Here is a 19,870-nt window from a genome sequence, read left to right as displayed (position 1 = left end):
AGAGAAATCTCCAGTTCCCCAAGGAATATGGTACTGAGAAGTCCTTCAGAAAGACCCTCTTTTGTACCTAAGCCTACAGCTATTAGGGACATTCTTGTCTTGGCATCAAATTTCCTGGGATGGGACTTGACAAGAAGATAAGACTTTCCAGTGTCTGTAAGCCAGAGGTTTCCAAATTCTGCTGCCAGGCACAGGTGGTATTGTGGCATCTCCTGGTTTTGGACCATGCTGCAGTACAGCTCAAAGCAACTCACATCCCGCCAATTGTAAACTGATTTTAGAAACTCCTGCTCAAATACTTCTGGACATTTTTGCCCTTGGAGTGAGACAGGAATGTGTAAAGATTTAGCCAGCATATCTACTTGGTGGGGTACAACTCAGTGGCAACCTCAGCTGCTCCAGGAATGGAGTGAAAGTATATGTCTTAATAACACTGTATATGGTTGTAAATGTCTTCTATATCAAGCCTGATATGTTTTGGGAACTACTTTTATCCATGAACAGGTAAATGCTGCATGATGTTTCTAATGATTCAGGTGTCTCTGTATTGTTGATCTCATGGTATGGACTTGCCTAGTGTATGAGTAAAATAAAGTGAAGAATAGAAGGCTCTTTTATAAAATCATTTTGACCAAATTTTCATTAGATATTAAGTCTTGTGAGCTGAAAACTATCCCTGAAGAACTTCGATATCTCCTAAGACTCTGTGAGGACCTTTACTTTGACCTGGCTCAGCTTTGGTTTTGCTTTTGTACAAAACTGACCCATTAAAATTCTGCTTGCAGATGAAGTGATGGGGGACTGGATGGCAACTAAGAAACAGGGCACAAAGACAGTAAACACTTCCACTTTTCTGCGAAAGGACTGGATCTTACACGCTGCTTTAACACAGCTTTAGATGGATAAATATGGGCTTGTGCATGTGATGCCCCACTGAATTAGAGCACAGCACACATTTATATCATGTGAGCTTCACCACTGTCTCACATGAAAGCTCCACTGAACTATAAATGTGTGTGCGGTGACTTGTGTGCATGACTTATTACTATGCCAATCATTTCAAAGAGGACCAAAAAAGCTGGGAAAGTCAAATGACATCATAGGCTAAAGGAAAAAAAAAAAAAAAAAACAAAAAAAAAAACACACACACACACACACACTCACACTCACACAAAACTTTAAAGGAAAGGAAGTAAGACTCTCCATGTATGAAGGATGCCAGGTGAGAGCAGGAGAAATGCACAGAGAGAAGCCTACCCACTGCGTTAGTACAGAATAACATTTTTAGAAACTCAGAAGAAATAGAATGTAGACACTGCACTAGATGTTCTTGTTTCCTTATTCTGTGCTTAAAAATACTTATGAACTTATATGCAAAACAAGAGTTAACAAATCGTCACCTCAAAAGAAGAGGCCAAAACAAAAGCAGAACCCTGTCACCTCCTGTCACCCTTAAAATCCCCCAGTATTTGCACTGTCTGACGCATGTGAGATGAAGCATTGAAAAACTAGGAAATTCCAAAAATTACAGTATCTCACAAAAGTTTTGATGGCTGTAGGAGAGATGTGTCATATTTTCCTTGTGAGAAGGAACTCAGGATATCAGATTATTATTAATGTACACTATAAAATATGAAGAATATGAAGTGTAACAGTTAATGATGCCGGAGTGACTGTGAAGTGAAAAATGTAGCCTATCTAATTTGAAAAGTATTTTACACTCACTTTACCCAGCTATTGATCCCAGAACGTGCAAAGCAATGACCAAATAATTCTAAAAAACCTTGGTAATTTTACTAACTGCACAATTTATCATATTTCTGTGTTTCCTTTGCAAGCAGTGCACGTGTGGGGAAATTTGCATGAAAAGTCTATTCCCAAGGGAGTCTCATGGCTCTGAGCATAACAGCAAGCTGTGTGTAATGCAGACATCTAAGTGAGATTGAAAGTTTGTTTTTTCTCTCTGAAGCTTAGCCTGGCTTGAGCATAACCAAAGTGAAGCGCTACCAATACTGTGCTGTCTTTGTGCTTCAGGGAAGTGAGTGGTGGCATGTAAGCTGGATCTAGTGGTAGGTTGTCAGATAAGGGTTTTCAACAGTATGGTGGCACAAGCAGAGGGTTCACGCAACAGGCTGAAACCTGTTTAAAGAATAATCTCTTTGGATCTCCTTTAAACATGTCAGGCTTTTGGTATTTGTGGAAAAGAGAGAAAAAAAATACCAGGAATTTTACAGACTTTTATTACACATAGTAGACAGGTTGATATGTTTCAAATTAATTGTTAGATTGTTTTGAGGCCACCCAAAAAATGGGGGTTGGATCCGATGATCTTTCGAGGTCCCTTCCAACCCCTTCGATTCTGTGACTCTTTGAAAACTTGTAGATCAACGCTCTAGCTAGCACTCTGGTAAAAAGTGCACAAAAGTTGAAAGAGACTTATGGTGGTAACAAAAACAACTGAATCGCTGAGCGTGTTTCTGTGACTCTCATCACCGGTGCACCTGAGAACCTTCTTTGTTCCTCGTCACACTCTCTAGTGGGAAGGGGAACATGAAGTTTTAAATATAGATGCTCCATGATGTAGAGCTTGTGACTCAGGAGGGGAAAGAATTGACATCTTCAAAATCTTTCCTTAGTGTCCCACTAATCAACCTTCTTCCTATTCTTAATCTTGGTGGTAATGGTGTAACAAATTCTATATTACAGTGGGAACATCAGGCTGTGTCTGCTTTGCTGGAGTTGATCTATGATGTGAGTGATAGCTGAGCTGGATGCATGGGACTCTGTAAATGTTGGAGGGGGGTCTGGTATGAAGACTGCAGAAATATATGAACAGACTCTATGTTAACATCCATTATCTTTTAACTAGCAAGGCTTGTAATTGTTATGGTTGAAATTTGGAGTTTGAATTGGCTTTTGTAGCTATCCCTGTATTATAAATTGTACAAGATTTCCAGCTTCATTAGTATGAATATTAAAGAGCCAGCTTTAAAATTATGGTTTTATTATAATTATTTTTTTTATTGAGATCGTTCTGAATGTTGGTAGCTATGTTGTTAGCAAAATAGCAAATAACAGCACTATTGCTCTTTTTTTTTTTTTTTTTTTTTTTAACGAAAATTAAGTGTAGGTCCTTTGTACATAATAAATAAGGTTATGATTTGAAAATGTTTCATTAAATTACATTAATACATCTTCATAGACATGGATCATGTCACACACAGTTGTTAGGTTCATTGTTAATCAGATTCCTCTCATTAACACACTGTAGTTAAAAAAGAATTACCCTATAACTGACTATATAATGTTAAGTGTAATTTCTGAAGCTACTGTATTATGCTGTCCTAAGTACCTTGGAATTGCTTATTTAATGGAATATTCAGCCCTTAAAAATACATCCTTCCCTTTCTACTGTTACTTTCACAAAATGTTTTAAGAAGAAACACAGCCATACTGTCCTTTAAGGAGAAGGTTGAAGTTATTAGACGTTTGAGAGATCCTGATCAGTGAATGCCAAATCTAAACTTGTCATGACTGTACTTATAATAGCTGAACTTTCCACCTCCCCAGGAGTGGCCTGTCTTGCTACACTTATTCTACCTGACCTACTTTTCAGCTCTGCACTTAAAGATGTTAAAAAAAAACCACCCTGAATCCCTTGAACGAAGACAGAAATAGTTTCCATATTGCTGAATCAACATAAAAATGATCCATGGCTGGGCACCTCTCCCTACAGATTTCCATAGAAGGGATTTTTCTGTTGGAGCCCTAGACTGTTTCTATCCACACCGTTCACTAGATGAGGAATGTCATTACAAGGCAGAGATGCACAGACCACATGGCAAGTTGCTGAGTTGATGCTTTGGTTTGAGGGTAAAGAAAATGGGGAAGAAAATCTACTGTCTTGCAAGTATTCAATAAAAATCTGTGTTCATCCTGTTGTACTGTCTTTGTTTGCAGGGGGCTCCAGAATACAGAGTTATGTATGAACTGCTAATATAAAGGGTCAGCGCACAAGGTCAAGCGCAGTCACACCATTGTCCGTAAAGCCTACCCAGGATAGACTTCCTGGAGAGTTTTCTGGCTTGGTTCAGGGACAGATCATACCAATGTTTTTGCAACAGGCAGGCTGATCAAGAAGTACTTCTGAGAGTAGAGGGGGTCGGCCTAGCTTTCTGGGCATCAGTCATCCCATCCTGGGACAGCCCCTGGCCTTTTTACTTATCCACAGAGACTTGGCATCAGGATACTTAATGATAACAACATCCTGTGCCTTTATTTATGAGTCTGACTAGGACAGTGATGAATATGGTTTTAAAACCACTAAAAATTGCCATGTTCTTCCCTTACTCAAGGCTTGAAAATTATTTGGACGTGTGTCCAGGCAAGTAATTGTATGCAGGACAATTCTCTGAAACCAGATCCTTGTGCCCCTTTTCTTACAGATAATCCCTTTTATCATACCAAATGGGTTGGCTCCCAACCCAACATCCAAATCACATATTGGGAACGGTCTTTGGTCCATGCTAGCCTTTGTTTTGAGCCTAAGGATTCTTTTCAGATAATGTATGAACCCAAACTATGCCAGGACTGTCAACACTGGTGATGTTCATGTTCCCTTGCCTGGGACTTACCCCAGCATTATTCAATTTATTGGTATAGATGATGCCTAAAGAACCTCAGTGAGTTTTTGTTGCTAGATAAGTAATATTTTGATTTGATTTGATTTTTTTTTTCTAGATTGGAAGAGACCTCAAGATCATCGAATCCAACCTCTGACCTAACACTAACAGTCCTTCACTAAACCATATCCCTAAGCTCTACATCTAAACGTCTTTTAAAGACCTCCAGGGATGGTGACTCCACCACTTCCCTGGGCAGGCTAAGTAACAAATCATAGTGTTCAAATGAAGAAGTTAAAGACTGTCATTTCTGTTTTACACCTTGGGAAAATAAAACTCATAGGACCAAATCCTCAGAAATTGGTGGGAGTTATGCCTACAAAAAGTCAATATTATAAATACTTTTTGAAATTTACAGCAAATAGTCTCTATACAGTGGAAAGGATTTATGGGCTGAATGCGGTAAGTTTCTCCCACAGAAGATGCACTAGACAAGTTTTGAAATGTGCTTTTGTTTACCTCAAAGAAATAAGTTATGGCAAAAGGAAAGACTGGGGTAGGAGAAGAGTGTTCATGCTGATGCAGAACACGGGCTTGCTAACAAAGTCTGACAATGCTCGTTAGCACTGAGCAGCACAAGTCTCTTGTGTTGACTTCACCTACCTGTCAGCACTGCTACCAAATCATTATTTCCCCTAACCAAATCACTTTACTTCTCCATTCCTTTGGCACACCATAAACTAAAGGATATAACACTCTTAAGGTCTCCAGATGCAACTGTGACACAAAGGTTAAACATGGACTTAATCCATGTTCTAAACACAGAGGACTTTTTTTCAATAAATGTATGGTTTATAGGCAGCTTTTCATCCTCCATGGAATTGCTTCACTTTTAGAAGCTTCAGCAAATGTTTTGGCTTTTGCATGTGCATAATTCTGTTAAATGAAACAACTAGTGTATGGAGGAACTGGTTTTTAATGCCAAACTTTTACTGGGAAATGAGGAGGAAGTACTGTCTTAACAGTAGTCATGTCCTCTGTTTCTTCTTCTGCTGTGCTGAACCAGCACTTTGAAATGAGTGCATTGCCAAAGGACAAATCCTTCTTTTTTATATCGTGGTGATTCTGCATTTTTCAAAGCAGACTCACAAAGGTGTGAATTAGCGGGGAGGGAATGCAGTCATCCAGCAGCAGCATTCCACTACCATCTGCTGGTAGGAGAAACAGGGATTTACCTGGGACCCCCCCATATCTGTATTCTGTCCATGAGAAGCAATTTAGTGGATTTTTAATTAATTACTCATGTCAGTCAGAAGCAATCTACTAATATCAGACATAACTTAACAAATGAGCTCCTCACACCTTTCATAAATGTTATCTATCAGATTCAGTCAGAATGGCCCAGTTTTCATTAGTGAACACTATGTCCAGGAATCAAGGTCCTGTCTGACTAGTAGCATAAGCTTGGTGTACCTCTAAGTGTGAGAGCCTGGAAAAGGACAAGCAGTTTTGCAACACGAATGTCTGGGCCAATATGACTTCCTTCTGGCAGATGCAAAATTCAAAAAAGTCATTAAATGACCAAGTGTTATTTAGTTATGGAGCTGTGAATACAGGCAGACCCTCAGAGGGTCAGTTCCAAAATACCTATGGATTTCAGGTCATCTGCAGAGCATTTGATCGTTCTAGTGCATCTTATGAGCCCTGATTCTGCAAACTACATTTTTAATTATGCACTTTTGTTCCTGTCCCATTGGCTTCAATGTTTGTAGGGTTTACATGCTTTGTTGAAGTAAGGTCATGTTGCTGGCTTTAGCTTAAGAAGTCATTATGGCTTAGCCTAGAGTGCAGCTGTGTATATCTGCAGAGGCACTCAAACTATCTGTATTTGGGCTAGCATAGGCACAGGCAGAAATTACCATGTTTCAGTGTAGGTTTCAAAATTGATACCTGAACTAATTGCTAAAACTAGTTCAGACTCTCTGCATACGCTACAACCATGATTCTGACAGATCTAGCTGATAAAGCACATTATCCTCTTAGCTCTTTTCTTAACTGACATTTATCAAAATCCTTTTTGAAAACGTATATGACGACTGAACTTTACATTCTGGCAAAGTTATCAGCAATGCTGTGTATATTACTGTAATGCTTTCTAAGCTCTAATTAATATTATACAATATTTATAATGATAGAGATGAATATAGGCCACTTTTTAGTAAGGTTTAACTTTCTGTTGTCATGTGGAAGGTCTTTGGATGATTATAGAATTGTTATTTGCTTATCTAGTACAAATGAAAAAATTACAAGGTAAATACCCCTTGTTACTACTCATCGTAACTTTCACAGAAATACTTGGAAATTTTAAGTTTGTTATAAGACTCTGAAAAGCGAGATATATAGTATTATTAGAGATCTTTTTACCTTTTCCTCTAACTAACAAAAACACACATTATTTTTCTTAAAAGTCTCCAAAAGATCCAAATTATATGTGCTTTATGAATTGTGCCTATAGGCTAGGTAGTCTATGTAGCACTTTGTCCTTTTCATATAACTGATAAAAATAATACTTACTACAGTATTACAGAGTTGTCAAACATTCACTTTATAAGTTTAATTAAAACTTAATCCTAACCATAGGGATATCTTACAGGGTCTATTGATGATAAAGCATCCTTACTTTCTAATTTAACACCATTTCAGTCTTTAAATATTTATATACTGCAGGTTGATGACTATTATTCTTGGAATGAAATGATCTTCGCTATTAAAATAAACCATTAAGTATTAATGGTTTATTAATTTTACTCTTGTGTTTGTGCTGTTAATTCTCTGGTGTCTGCTATAGTCTGAAACTTATAGCTAAAACTCTGCAAGCCTCCAGGTTTTGTTTGGTATTTAATATTGCTGGGAGCCCTCATGGATTATCACGTAATTCAGCATCCCATTCAGACTTGTGATGACTGCATGGGTACACTTAGAGGCGTCACTGGGGATTTGGGGTGCAGTTTTGTGTTCAATTTCATCTGATGTAACCTACTTTCCCCTTTCTGCCCTCACATATTCCTGCCCCTCCCTCACACAGAGTCTAGTGATCATGCGAATGTGTGGTGAGTTGACATGGAAACTAACCACACACATGAAAAAAAAGAAAAAGATTTGTTTTCTGCTGGTTTAGCAAACAGACCAGATTCTTCAAGGTGATTGTTAGATCTGATGCAAGGTAGCTGGGGGTGGGAGCAGGCTAAACTTGGACATCTTTTGGTGGCTGCCTGCTATGATATTGAGGTAAGTGTAATATAATGTTATGATTACAGGTATTTAACTTTTTTACCATCCCTTTCTCCTGAATTTGTTGCTTCTTGCAATTGTGATGGGATACAAGAAACACAGGTTGCCAAAAAGTACCAAAATCCTAGAAATGATGCTGAAATACTATATGAAGTGCACAAAGCACACTCTATTTTTTATATTTCATATATTTCATTTCTCAGACAGAAAATATAGCAAATATCTACTGACATTCATTAACTAGGAAATTTTAATCAGCACTGCAAAGCTTGGATTTTTTTTTTAATGGTCTCAGTATTGAAAGGTACATCCTTCGACTCCTAAATATTTCTTCCAGTAGCAGGAGCAATGTGATGTTTTCAGTGCCTTCTGGTTCTACTTTCAGAAGCTTTTTTTCTGGGAATCAGGCCTAGATTTTATCCCCAGAATATCGGGACATTGAAGCCTGGAGCAGTTAAGACCTAGATATTCAAAATTATTTATGTACCTAAATCTCATGGGCTTTAATTTACTTTATGTCTGCCTTTGAAAGAGGTTCATCTTCCAGCAATCCCTGAGAATTTACTAATTTACTATATTTTAGAAGTGAAGACTTCTCAGGCATCTCCTTTTAATGAACTGAAATTAGTTATTTTGCTATTAGAAGTATTAGTATTAGAATGGCTTAGGTTGGAAAAGATCATCTAGTTCCACTACCCTCCACCCTGGCAGGGATGCCACCCACTAGATCAGGTTGCCCCGGGCCCCATCCAACCTGGCCTTGAACAACTCCAGGGACGGGGCATCCACAGCTTCTCTAGGCAGCCTGTGCCAGGGCCTCACCACCCTCTAAGGGAGGAATTTCCTCTTAACCTGCAATCTAAACCTCCCCTATTTAATTTAAAACCATTCCCCCTTGTGCTGTCATTATGTGCCTGAGTAAAAGGCACATATAAGGCTCTCCATCTTTTTATAAGCCCCCTTTAAGTATTGAAAAACTTCAATAAGGTCACCTCAGAACCTTCTCTTCTTTAGGCTGAACAGTCACAGCTCTCTCAGCCTTTCTTCATAGGAGAATCTCATACTCATGAACCTTCAGGCTCATACTAGAGACTCTGTTTCTTAATCCATCCTGCAGGCCTGTTCCAGATGCAATACATTTTTGTGAACTGCTTTATTTATGTAATTTACCTCTTCACTCCCATCTGATGACGTATCACATTAAATATGTGCTGCTGAAAAGCACCAGAAATGTGAGATGTTTTGATAAAAATCAAAGTTTGTGTTTCTTAAATGCCAGCTTGATTTTTTATTTCTTTTTTTTTTTTTTTTTCCTCTCCATGTTTGGTTTCTCATTTACAGGAAACCCAAAAAACATTTGGACACAAATTAAAACCTCAGCAGAGAACAAAAGTTATTTTTCCTCTCATGTTCTCTATAGAAAACCAGGAGAAATGCCCACTCAAGTGTAAATTCATAGACTGGTCAATAAAGATTTGTAGTAAAGATTTCTTTTAAGATTTGTAGGACACTTTTAATCTAATCTTGCTTTCTGCACAACACATGAAAACAAACCTGCCAGTTATGAGTTACACACAACCACCAAAAGAAACACTTCTGTGGGAAAATGTACACATGAAACCCACTTACAAATGAAATTCACAAGAACTGCTTATAAGCCCAGCATTGAAAAACTGAACTCGTAGATACTTGAATACCTACGGCTGCTACTTTATGTCGTCAGAGTGTTTTACAGATGGTAGATCGGATATCTTCATGTTTTTGAGGAATCTTAGGCAAGACAGTGGTATCATCACCCCAAGGCCATGCAACAAGCCTATAGCAGAAACAGGGTTTAACCCCTATATTACAGCACTTGATTCTGTGTGTTCCTTTGGATTTGTGGGGAGTAGAAGCTTACAGTGTGGGACTCCTTTCTTTCTCCAGGTCTCCATAGGCTCATTAGGAAGAAAAGCAGGAAAAATTGTTAGGAGTAATTAGATATTCAATTCATGGGTGTTGACCAAGGAGGTATGTCAAAATTCATGTAGTCTCCTCTCTGCTTGCTGAATGCTAGTGGGGAGTTCAGACTCCCAGGAAATATAGTCCTAGAGCACAGATATGAAGCAGAAAGTCCAACAAACAAGTTTTCTATGTTTTCTAGGTTCTTTGATACCAAACCATCACAGAGACAGTGAAACGGAGCTGGCATGCCACCAGGTCACAGAGCTCATCACACCAGTGTGCACCTGGGATTATGGAAAATCTGACCACCTTCTCTGCTTATGCGGGGCACTGACTCTTCCAGACTTCTCTTCACAAGTCTCAAAAGTCAGCAGCTGCTTTTTCAAACTCTAAAAGTCTGTATTTGGTTAGGTTTTCAAAGATCATAGGATTTCTATACAAAGATGTGGAAAAACATTAAGAGCCAGTATTGATAGCGGGGAATAGTTAAACATTTGCCTATTTCTGCTTTTCCTTTCATTTTTTTTCTTCTTTTTCTCTTCCATTTTTCTGCACTTAGGAAATTTTCTAAGCTTTTATTTTTCTTCTGAAATGAAGCATTGTAATTGTTTCCCCTAAATTTTGAAATTTCCCCAGCTTTTTATTAGGTCTTACCCTGTTGTAACTCTGCCACTAGACTGTGACTAATGAAGCTACATCTGTGCTCTTACTGCTTTTTTTTTTTTTTTTTTTTAACTCATACACACTTGGAAACAGTCCATGTGGGCAGTTCAGAGAGGAGGGCTCCAATACTGAACACTGAAGTGAAGACTAGGGAAAGTCACTGCTTTAACAAGTTTCCATAGACTTTCTGTGTTGTCACTAAGCACACAGGAGAACTGCCAGCATCCTTCCAGCTACACAGCTTCTGGCTGCAAATATCTGGTCTAAATCATGAAATCATGAATGCCCTCTGTCTGTTTGTCATGGACCCTCTGCCAAAGACATCTTTCAACATGGGCTGCAGGTGGAGTGGTGTCCAGGAGAAGTACTGTCTGATCTGTACTAGGACACTTAAAACAGCCCAAATACTTAAACTGAAGCTGACCTGGATTGGAGGAGGGAGAACCCACATGTTCTGCTACAGCAGCAGAGCTGGCAGGTGGTCTCCTGCAGCTTGTGGGCAAGGGCAGTCAGCACAGCCAGCTCTAGATGAGGAAGGAATCTCTGCAGGCAGTGCACATCGTGCTGCACACAGCATGCATGGTTGGGGTGGGCAGTTTTGTGCAGCCTTGGCTACCTTGGCTTTCTCACCACTGTGTGGGGACAGTGCAGGTAAGCCATGGGAAATCTGTTGAAAGGGGGAAAGGTGTAGATACAAACCTCATACTTCACTATTTGAACAGTAAAAAGTACATTAAAATTATACTAGTGTATTTTCATCCACAGAACTCCCTATATAACTGTTTTATCTTGCAAATGTCTGGTGAGCCAAGAATACCATCTCAGACTAAAATGTTCTGTAATACCATTAATATGAGCTATTCTCCTTCACTGTTAAAACATCAGCATCAGGATCACACCAACAACCCTTCTGCTACCTGATGAGCATTTAAAAGGATTTATATCAGTACAGGTTAGTTTTAGCAGCACAACTTTGTTTAGGGATGTGATGCTTCCACACACCTACCTGTACTTGTTAATATTGATAACTCAGACTGGGTCCAAAGCATAATATAATTTTCCCTAGGAAGTAAAAATAAGGTTTAAAGTGCCTTTTCAAAAGAAATACCATCCCCCCCAAAAACAAACAAACAAACGAAAAACACTCCTGCAACTCCCACATAAGTTCCCCAACATAGCAATGTTAGTAAAAGAAATGTAGTCCAATTTCTTACACTTGTGCATTCTGAGAGTAGCACCTTTGGGGGCTATTCACAGGCATGAGGTGCTCTTCTTTACAAAATGATTGCTTTTGCAGCAGAGACCCAAACATTTCCCGTATCTTCTTGAACAATTACTATCAGCTTTGCTTGAGGGTAACACTTGCCTGTGCCAGGGTGGGGGCTGCAAGAGGAAAAGCAGGCCAGCGGTGTAACTTGCTGTTCCCTGTGGCCAGCGGGGACAGGATGTGTTCACATCTTCTTGCCACCTACATGTGCACGTGTCACCCTGAGCATGGCTTGGGGCCCTGGCAAAACTGGGGAGCTTGTGCAGCATAGCATGACTGGCACCCAAGGCACTTTGAGCTCTGGAGGTGTGGGAAGAGACTCTTTGGGGTGCAAAGAAACACGTTACACTTCAGCCTCTTGTATCTGAAGCTTTCTTGAGTGCTTGATGTTTATCAGGTTTTCATTGCAGCATGCGGTGTCAGCCACTTTTTTTTGGAGACGCTTTAAAGCAATCTCACCAGTATCTGATCTTCTCACTCTCTCAAGATCTGCCTAAGATCTCTTTTGCTTTCACTGCAAGGGTGAGAAAACTACAGAGTGTCAAGGATCTCTTCCTCACCTTGTTCGTCCCTCCCTCTGCTTCTTAAAATGCTTTTGGAAATATTTTTAAGAGCAGCCAGCTGGAGTGGTGGAATCCCCATGCAGGGTCTTTACCTTTTCACCCTCCACCCATCCAGTTAAGACAGATGCCAAAACCTCAGGCTTGCCCTAGTTCTCTGTCACTTTCACTTGCTGAGGGTAGGAATCATTATATTTGATTCCTGCTCTTACACAATGCCCATCCCCGTGGTATCTGAACATCCGCTTCCTCTCACTTCCTCCCCCTCTAAGATTCCCGCTGGGTTAGTGTTCAGAGGCAACTGTGACTTGTATTCGTAATTAGACATAAAAAGGGAGAAGGGCTGTTTATAAAACCTCGCTTCTATGTGTCATGTGGATATTTCTGTGCTGCAAATCTCCGAATTGTTGTACAGTGAGTGATTATTGATTCCACTGTTTGAAATTCAAAACTCTGTTTTTCTCAGGAGTTCTGACAGTGTTTGACACAAAATGATTACTAGCTATGGATTTTTTTTTTTTTTTTTGTAACTAACACACAGAATTTAGTAAAATATTTAGATGTTATCCTATAAGAGAGTTCCAAAACCTACAAAAAAAAAAAAAAGGGGGGGGGGGGGAAGGAGGAATCTTCCTTTAGTACCTTGCATAAGATTTAGATAATTTCTGGATTAGCCTTGATTTAGGGCCTGATTCAGCAGAGCATTGTAGTACTGCTTACTTTGCTGAAATAAATAGTGATGGATCTGAGCACAGGCTTAGAGGTCATTACATGTTTGTGAATGAGATTTTTAACTAACTACCTTTAAAAGTCTGTCTTTAAGTACCTTGTTGAATTAGGGCCCTAAATCTGGTTAAATTATCTGTGGGCTGGATTCTCCAGTTTGCCAAGTTCATTTATTCCCTTTAGACTTCCTCCTGAGGTTTTCCTTGATCAGCTAATGTGTGTTGAAATACACCTTGTTCCGTCTGCTGTTGGCATTTAAAATGCATTCATTAAATACATTGGCTAATATGCTATTAAAGAAACGCCTTTTATCCTTCTAGAATCATGTTCTTGGTACATCTCTCATGATGCAATAGGTGCTGGGTACATTTCAAAGGGGTACAATTGTGTCTCACAGCATCGTGATGTAACAGGCTTCTCAAGTATCACCCTTCCATGCATGAGACAGGGCTGGGTTTATTGATGGGATGAGAGCATGCTTGATATATTGGCATGGGTTGGAGGAAGAGGTTGGTGATAATGTTGCTAGGAGGTCATGCTTCGTCATGGTCCAGTGCCATGGGCCCTTTCCAGAGCTTCAGCCGACTCCTGGGGACATCCTGCAGAACAGGTTGACCAAGTACTTGTATCCCATGGACCTGTGAGGCTGTAAAAGCCTAAGACACAGCCCTAAAGGGTGAAAGGGAGAGCAGTGATCTCTCTGTATAGTGCCTGAAGCATCAACTCTGCACTGGGATGGACCTCATCACCAGAAGGTCTTAGACATGGAGGTGACCCTGGTCCAAAAGGAAGGGAGGACTGCTGTTGGACCTGCGTGACAAGGGACAGCACACCCTTCACCCCACAATGCTGGCGGGATGTCTCAGCCTGAGTAGCCCCCTTGGGATATCTCTGCCAGCCAATCTCAGCCCTCGGTGCCCACGCCTCATAGCTGAGCTTTGGGAGGAATGTGTATGCTTTATTGACCATGGGGTCGAATTTCACCCAGATTAAATCCCTTTGAAAACTTAAACTGGCTTGCTGATGAGCTACACAGAAATGCTTCCTGTGTACTGCATTACCATCTTTAGGTTTTGCCCTTTCTGAAACACAAAGCGGTCATGGAGGGATTTCAGATCATGTGGTGGATGGTAGTGAAAGAAACATTATCCTCCCATAACACAGGAACAGCTCAGTTGATTTAAGTCAGGTTTGGCTGAAGGATTCTCCATCAGATTTAGCTTTCCATGTTAAAACCCAGCATAAACAGTCTGGTTGACTGAACATTTCTGAAACTAGATAAAAACAGGCCAATGAGAAGAATCTTCTTTAGACCCATAACTGCATGGGTTATACTACTTCTCCTCATTTGTGCCATTTATCAGTATTTAATACAAATATATACACTGGCGCAAAAGGGAAGAAGAGAACCCCACAGGACATGACTTCCAATTAGCAGGGGGTCACATCCCCCATTGTGATTTACTATTGGAAAAACATGCAAAAGATAATTGAACATTACACTTTCCTCTCCCCCTGCTGCTGGCAGCATTACGAGAAGGGCTGCTCTGGACCCCTCGGGGAGATGGGGAGAAGGGATCAGGCAATTACATGCAGCACCACATAATAACAGTGATTCATAACCTCGTGGCACTAAACTCACTGGGCCAGATCTTTAGCTAGTGCCCGCTGGTGTAGCTTCATTGACTACAGGAGGGAGATGCTGATTTACGTCAGCTGCAGATCTGGCCCATTTACTTTTTCTCTTTAAGAAGGCAATAAACTATGCAGAGAGAGAGCAGGATGTGCAGCACTCCACTCATCAGCCTGATGGGTTTCTGCAGAGGAATGCTAAATATCTGGTACATACTGACCGCTTCTGCACAGTCAGATCAGGTTATATTGCCCCTTGTGCCTCTACCATGTGGATTAAACTGTAAAATTTGCTATTTTGGACTTGAGGTACCCAAAGAAGCTGGAATGATTGTAGTTACGGTTAAGCTTCATGGAGCAGTCAAAGATAAATCATGCTCTGTATAGCTTTAAGAACAAGTTTTTGCTACCAGTAACATCACCTGGAGGTGCTGGCATCCTTAATACAGAGGATATTTCTTTAACCTAATCATTTTTTTATCTTGATTTGCCTTGGACTGACTTGGTTTAAGGGAAGAGAGCATAGTTCAGTCTAGGGACTGGGAGTCCCCCGTATTCTGCCTAGCTCCAGCAGTGACTTGCTGCATGACCTTGAGAAGGTCCCTCCATGGTCCTGTGTGTCTGACACTCTTTATTGGCTCTTGAGAAGAATTTTTTTTCCCTTTGTGCCACTGCCTGGGAATTTCTCAGCTTCCTCAGAAGACCAGGCAGTGCCTCTTTGATGAGATCCAGGCCAGACACAGCTGTCCCTCCTTTCGAGCTGAGACCACACGCAATCCACCCCAGCTCTGGGGTAGAAGAGGTAGCAGGAGGCTCTTGGCATCTGTGGTGGACAAGGGTCTGGGATGGACAGGGGTCTCTGCAGCTGTGCCAGCAATAAGGTTGCTACAAGAAGAAGACAGCTTGCACTGGGAGGAGTTGGGGACCTGCAGACTTTACTCACTCCTTTTGGCACAGGCTGGAAGGAGGAATTTTTAATGACAGGGTTTGAAAATGTTAGCAGATTGTACGTAGCTTGTGCCTGCTTTCACTAGCTGAACCAGCCAGTAATTTAATTACGTGTGTGGCTTGCAGCTAACTTACGCATGCCTCCCTGCTGCACGCCGCACAGCCTGGTGCAGGGGGGTGGCCCTGGGAAAGGCTCTGGGAAGCCGTGCCGAGCCGTGCCGAACCATGCCGAGCCGTGCCGAACCGCGCGTGACTGCAAGGGCCAGGATTTATGAGTGGGGACCGCATTCAAGGACACGATAGTTTCCTCCCTTTGCCCGGGCTTGATGTGGTTGCAGGAATACGTAACAAACATGTCTGCTTAATTCTTTTGCTTTTAATGTGGCTTCCTGTTCTAGTCCCTCTGTCTGTACTGTGATGCTGTGAGCTCCTCGAGGCAAGCACCGCGGCTTTAAACGCTTTTGCTAAATGCTAATACACTTGTAACATTGCTGCCTGGTGAGCAAGATTGTCATGGTGTGAGCTGGCTATGAAACTCAGTTTCTCACTGAGTTTTTCTCAAAGAACCAGGCAGTGCTGGGCTTGTAATTTGGTTACCTGCTCGGGTTAATTCGAGTGAATTGTGCTGATCTGTAGCAGCACCTGAAGGGGAAAAAACAGGAAGAGCAAAAGACAGTGTTGTCAATTCTGCACTTACAAATCATTTTTTGTCAAAAAAAAAAAAAAAAAAATAGTCAACTTAGAAATCATGATGTTTTAAAATAACTAATGTTGAGCTGTCTCAGCTGTTTTGGGTTTCATGCTTTCAGGCTTTCACTTCTTTCCTCTACCACCTCCTATCCTACAATCTTCTGACTGTTAAACTTCAGATTTTATTTTAATGAATATTGAGATAATCCAGAATTGCTTGATTTCAGGAGCTGAGTGATCAAGGAAAAAGCACACACAATATCAGAAAGTACAGGAAAAAAAAATGCCCTGAGCCTGCCCTGCCGCATTAGTATTTGCTGCTACTAGAGAAGTCCCAGGGAAGAACTAGACCCAGGCTAGATGTTGAGCCTGGGAATGGCAGGCAGTGGTGGTTCCAAGGTTTGCATTAGCATTATATACCAAGTGCCTTGAAATTAACCTTCTTAATACCATTTCACAGCATGGCAATGCTATTATTTCCATTTCACAGCTGGGGAACTGGGACATGGACACAATTAACAATTTGCCCAAAGTTACTCAGGCAGTCCACAAAGGAGAAAAAAAAAAATAAATCAGCACACATCTGAATCACAGGTCAGAGCCCTCATCGGTGGGCCATTCCTTCTCACTGACGAAATGAGCCAGAGAAGCAGGCTTATAATGCTGGGTTAGCTTCTGCAGGCTGAGATAGGGTTCAATGTAAAGAAGCAGTCAAATGTTTGGCTGCCTATCTGGAGGGTATTTGCACTAATAAAACTGCTGAGTCTGGAAAGCTGAGCATTTTCCCGTGTGATTGTTGCTGCTTCATTTTCTGGTCATGGTGGGAACAGCCTTTCTGGTTCTTAATGGAATTAGTAAAACATCCAAACATTTCATAACTTTAATGGCTGTAGAACTGGGAGAAACTCCAGCTGGTAAGAGTAGACATGGCTCCTGGTTTTCCAAGTCAGCTTGCCTTTTCTGTAGTAAGCTCTTTTATTTTAATTTAGTAACCTGCTGTCTTCTCTCTGTTTCAGTCCGAACAGAAGAAAAGAAGGGAGCAGATAAGCAGAGGTGCAAAGTCGTCATTTTAAGAAGCATCCAAGAAACAAGCAGAGATAAAGAAAACTGCAGCTTCTCAGTCTCCTGGGTCAGGGCTCTGCTTCAAGTTGACCTGTGCTGAGTCTTCCCTTTGTGCTTTTTGACAGACAGTAAAGGCACTGAGTCCCTCAGTCAAACTGCAGTGCCTGTTTCTGCCTCCTTATCTCCATCTGTGGCCTCATCCCTTGTTCTTCCTTGGCCATTTATTGACAGACCTTCAGCATGGACAGAGAACAGCCTCCCCTCCTCCTTCCCCCCCATCATTTATGGAGGGGAATAATCCCCTCTGTACAACAATGTAGTAAAATTAATTGACACACAGCAAACCTCTTTTCCTACAGAATGAATACCAAAATCAACATGTGCCTGTTTTTTTCTCTTCCGGCTTTGCATTAAATAAACCTGTAGAAAACATTTATCCACTACATTTCTGTCTGTTTACACAAGTGGGAAAAGTGTCCTTCCATTTTTATTTATTTTTTTTTGGATCCTGTAATTATTATTATTATTTTTAATTTGTGTATATGCATTTAATATGTATTTATTCTTCTTGAGCTAGTAAATAAATAGCTAATGAATTCACGGGCCAGTGAAAGGTGGGAAGCTGAGCAGGAATTTAGGAACTCTGTACTCTCTATTAGCTCCCACACTGACTTATATGCATCCGTTTTGGGAAATCATCTGCAGGACTGAAAGAAGATCCTCCAGACCACCTGTAAATGTAATACGTTCCCCACTGAACCCACCTCCCATCCCCATGGTTTCTTCACAGTCTGGCTGCAAACAGTCTGTATGTCTCAATCTGTGTTTTGGGCTCAAAAATCCTGCTTGGGGATACTTTGCTACAGCCTGAGGTGATGCTTGAAGGTCCTTGGTATGGGAGATGGATTAGTCTGGTCTCAGGGCAGCTCTCACCCACCCTTAGCAGATCAGTACAAGCATAACCCTTAAGTTTTTCCATTTGTAAAACAGGAATAACAGTTCTGTCTCAAAAGCATGGTGACAATTATTTGCTAAGTATTTACTTGCTCTTAGTGTATGCCACTGCAAATAGCTCTGTGGAATATTTTTGGAAGGGGAGGGGATTTCTGTGCATTATAACAAAGTGTGACGATGGGTAGCAGAAATGGACTCTGAGTATTTGCAAAGTGCCTTGGGAGCTGGAGATGAAAGGCGAGATGCAAGTGCAAAGCATTATTATTCTAATGACGCCCGACTCTTGCTGAGCTGTGCCTTGTGGAAGTGTGTGAACTTTGGAGCGTGCCCTGATGAATGTGAACCATGACAGCTCTCAGGAGATGCAGGGGATGCTGGCAACAGCTTAATCAATTATGACAGCAATGGTAAGATCTGTCCAGATTAGAGCACTTCAAAAACTACAAAGCCTCAGGCTTCTCTGTCTAGGTTTTTGTGAGAGTGGGACAATGAAGGAAATGGATTGATTGGGGTTCTTTGAAATGTGGTAATAATCGCATCTGCTGCCTTAAATGCAAGACCAGCCAGACGGTGTTTTATCGTCTAAAGATGCAGGCTGGGAGAGAGGCAGTGCTGTGAGTTTTGCAGTTATGCCTGACTGCCAATGGGTGAGATATGATGTTTCCCTCGGAGAAGAGTGGGTTATCTCAGATGCGTTACTGTAAAATGAAACAGGGATGAAGAAAAACAAAGGTAAAGCATCACACGGAAAAGATCTGGGGGAATGGGTGGCTATGCAGGAATATCAGATCAAAGGAGGACACTTTCTGTTAGGAATCAAATTATCCTCTTCCTTTCCAAGTCAAATGGGCCCATTTGAGGAATGGATAGGCGAGATAAGCCTCTCAGGGTGATTTTATCTCCCTTTCCAGTGCCTGTGTGTGTGAATCTCAAATAAACAGCAACAGAACAGAAGGGATTAGGTGAGCACAATGAATTTTGCTTGTGTGTGTGTTCAGGAGAGAAATGAAAAACGTAAAACAGGTGTGGCTCAAAATTGCCAAATCAGCAAGAAGCAGTAAATGCAGTATGATTGCAAAAATATTTCCTAAACGCTGTCCTCAGAAGCAACTTGCAGACTGGATACCTAGCCGGATGCGGTCTGCGGTAATAGATACGTAAAATATTTCAGGGTACATTAAGCTGACCAGTTCCCTTGGAAGCCACCAGGTTTTCACAGGTAGCTGATCAAAGAGTAGCCCAGACATTGCCCCGTGCTTCTCATTTCACCCTGGCAGCAGTGACTGTGTGCAGGGACATGTCCTACGAGGTGGCAACCAAGAGTGCAGGGTAATCACGAGCCACACAATTTATTGCCACTACTTGCCAGGTGGCCTGGCTGTGCCACTCAGGTGTCCAGGGAAGCAGGGCAGCTTTTCTGCACGGCAGTGATTCATCCATTGCTCCGTCACTGCCTGACATGCAGCAGGAGAAGGCGGGAGCCCAGCATGTAGGTCTCACGGTTGGCGTGT

The 19,870-nt window shown here is 41.2% G+C and overlaps 1 long non-coding RNA gene across 1 annotated transcript; it reads left to right on the top strand.

The window, feature by feature from the left end:
- The first annotated feature begins 12,982 nt into the window (after positions 1-12,982).
- LOC101791611 (uncharacterized) lies at positions 12,983-17,837 on the top strand. The gene is made up of 2 exons (XR_011807339.1): positions 12,983-15,928; positions 17,360-17,837. It is a non-coding gene; the product is annotated as an uncharacterized lncRNA (long non-coding RNA).
- The last annotated feature ends 2,033 nt before the right edge of the window (positions 17,838-19,870 follow it).

This window comes from Anas platyrhynchos, chromosome 2 (genome assembly GCF_047663525.1).
Source record: "Anas platyrhynchos isolate ZD024472 breed Pekin duck chromosome 2, IASCAAS_PekinDuck_T2T, whole genome shotgun sequence".
Lineage (NCBI taxonomy): Eukaryota > Metazoa > Chordata > Aves > Anseriformes > Anatidae > Anas > Anas platyrhynchos.
Note: the sequence above shows the minus strand (reverse complement) of the source record. Positions and strands in the feature narration are given on the sequence as shown.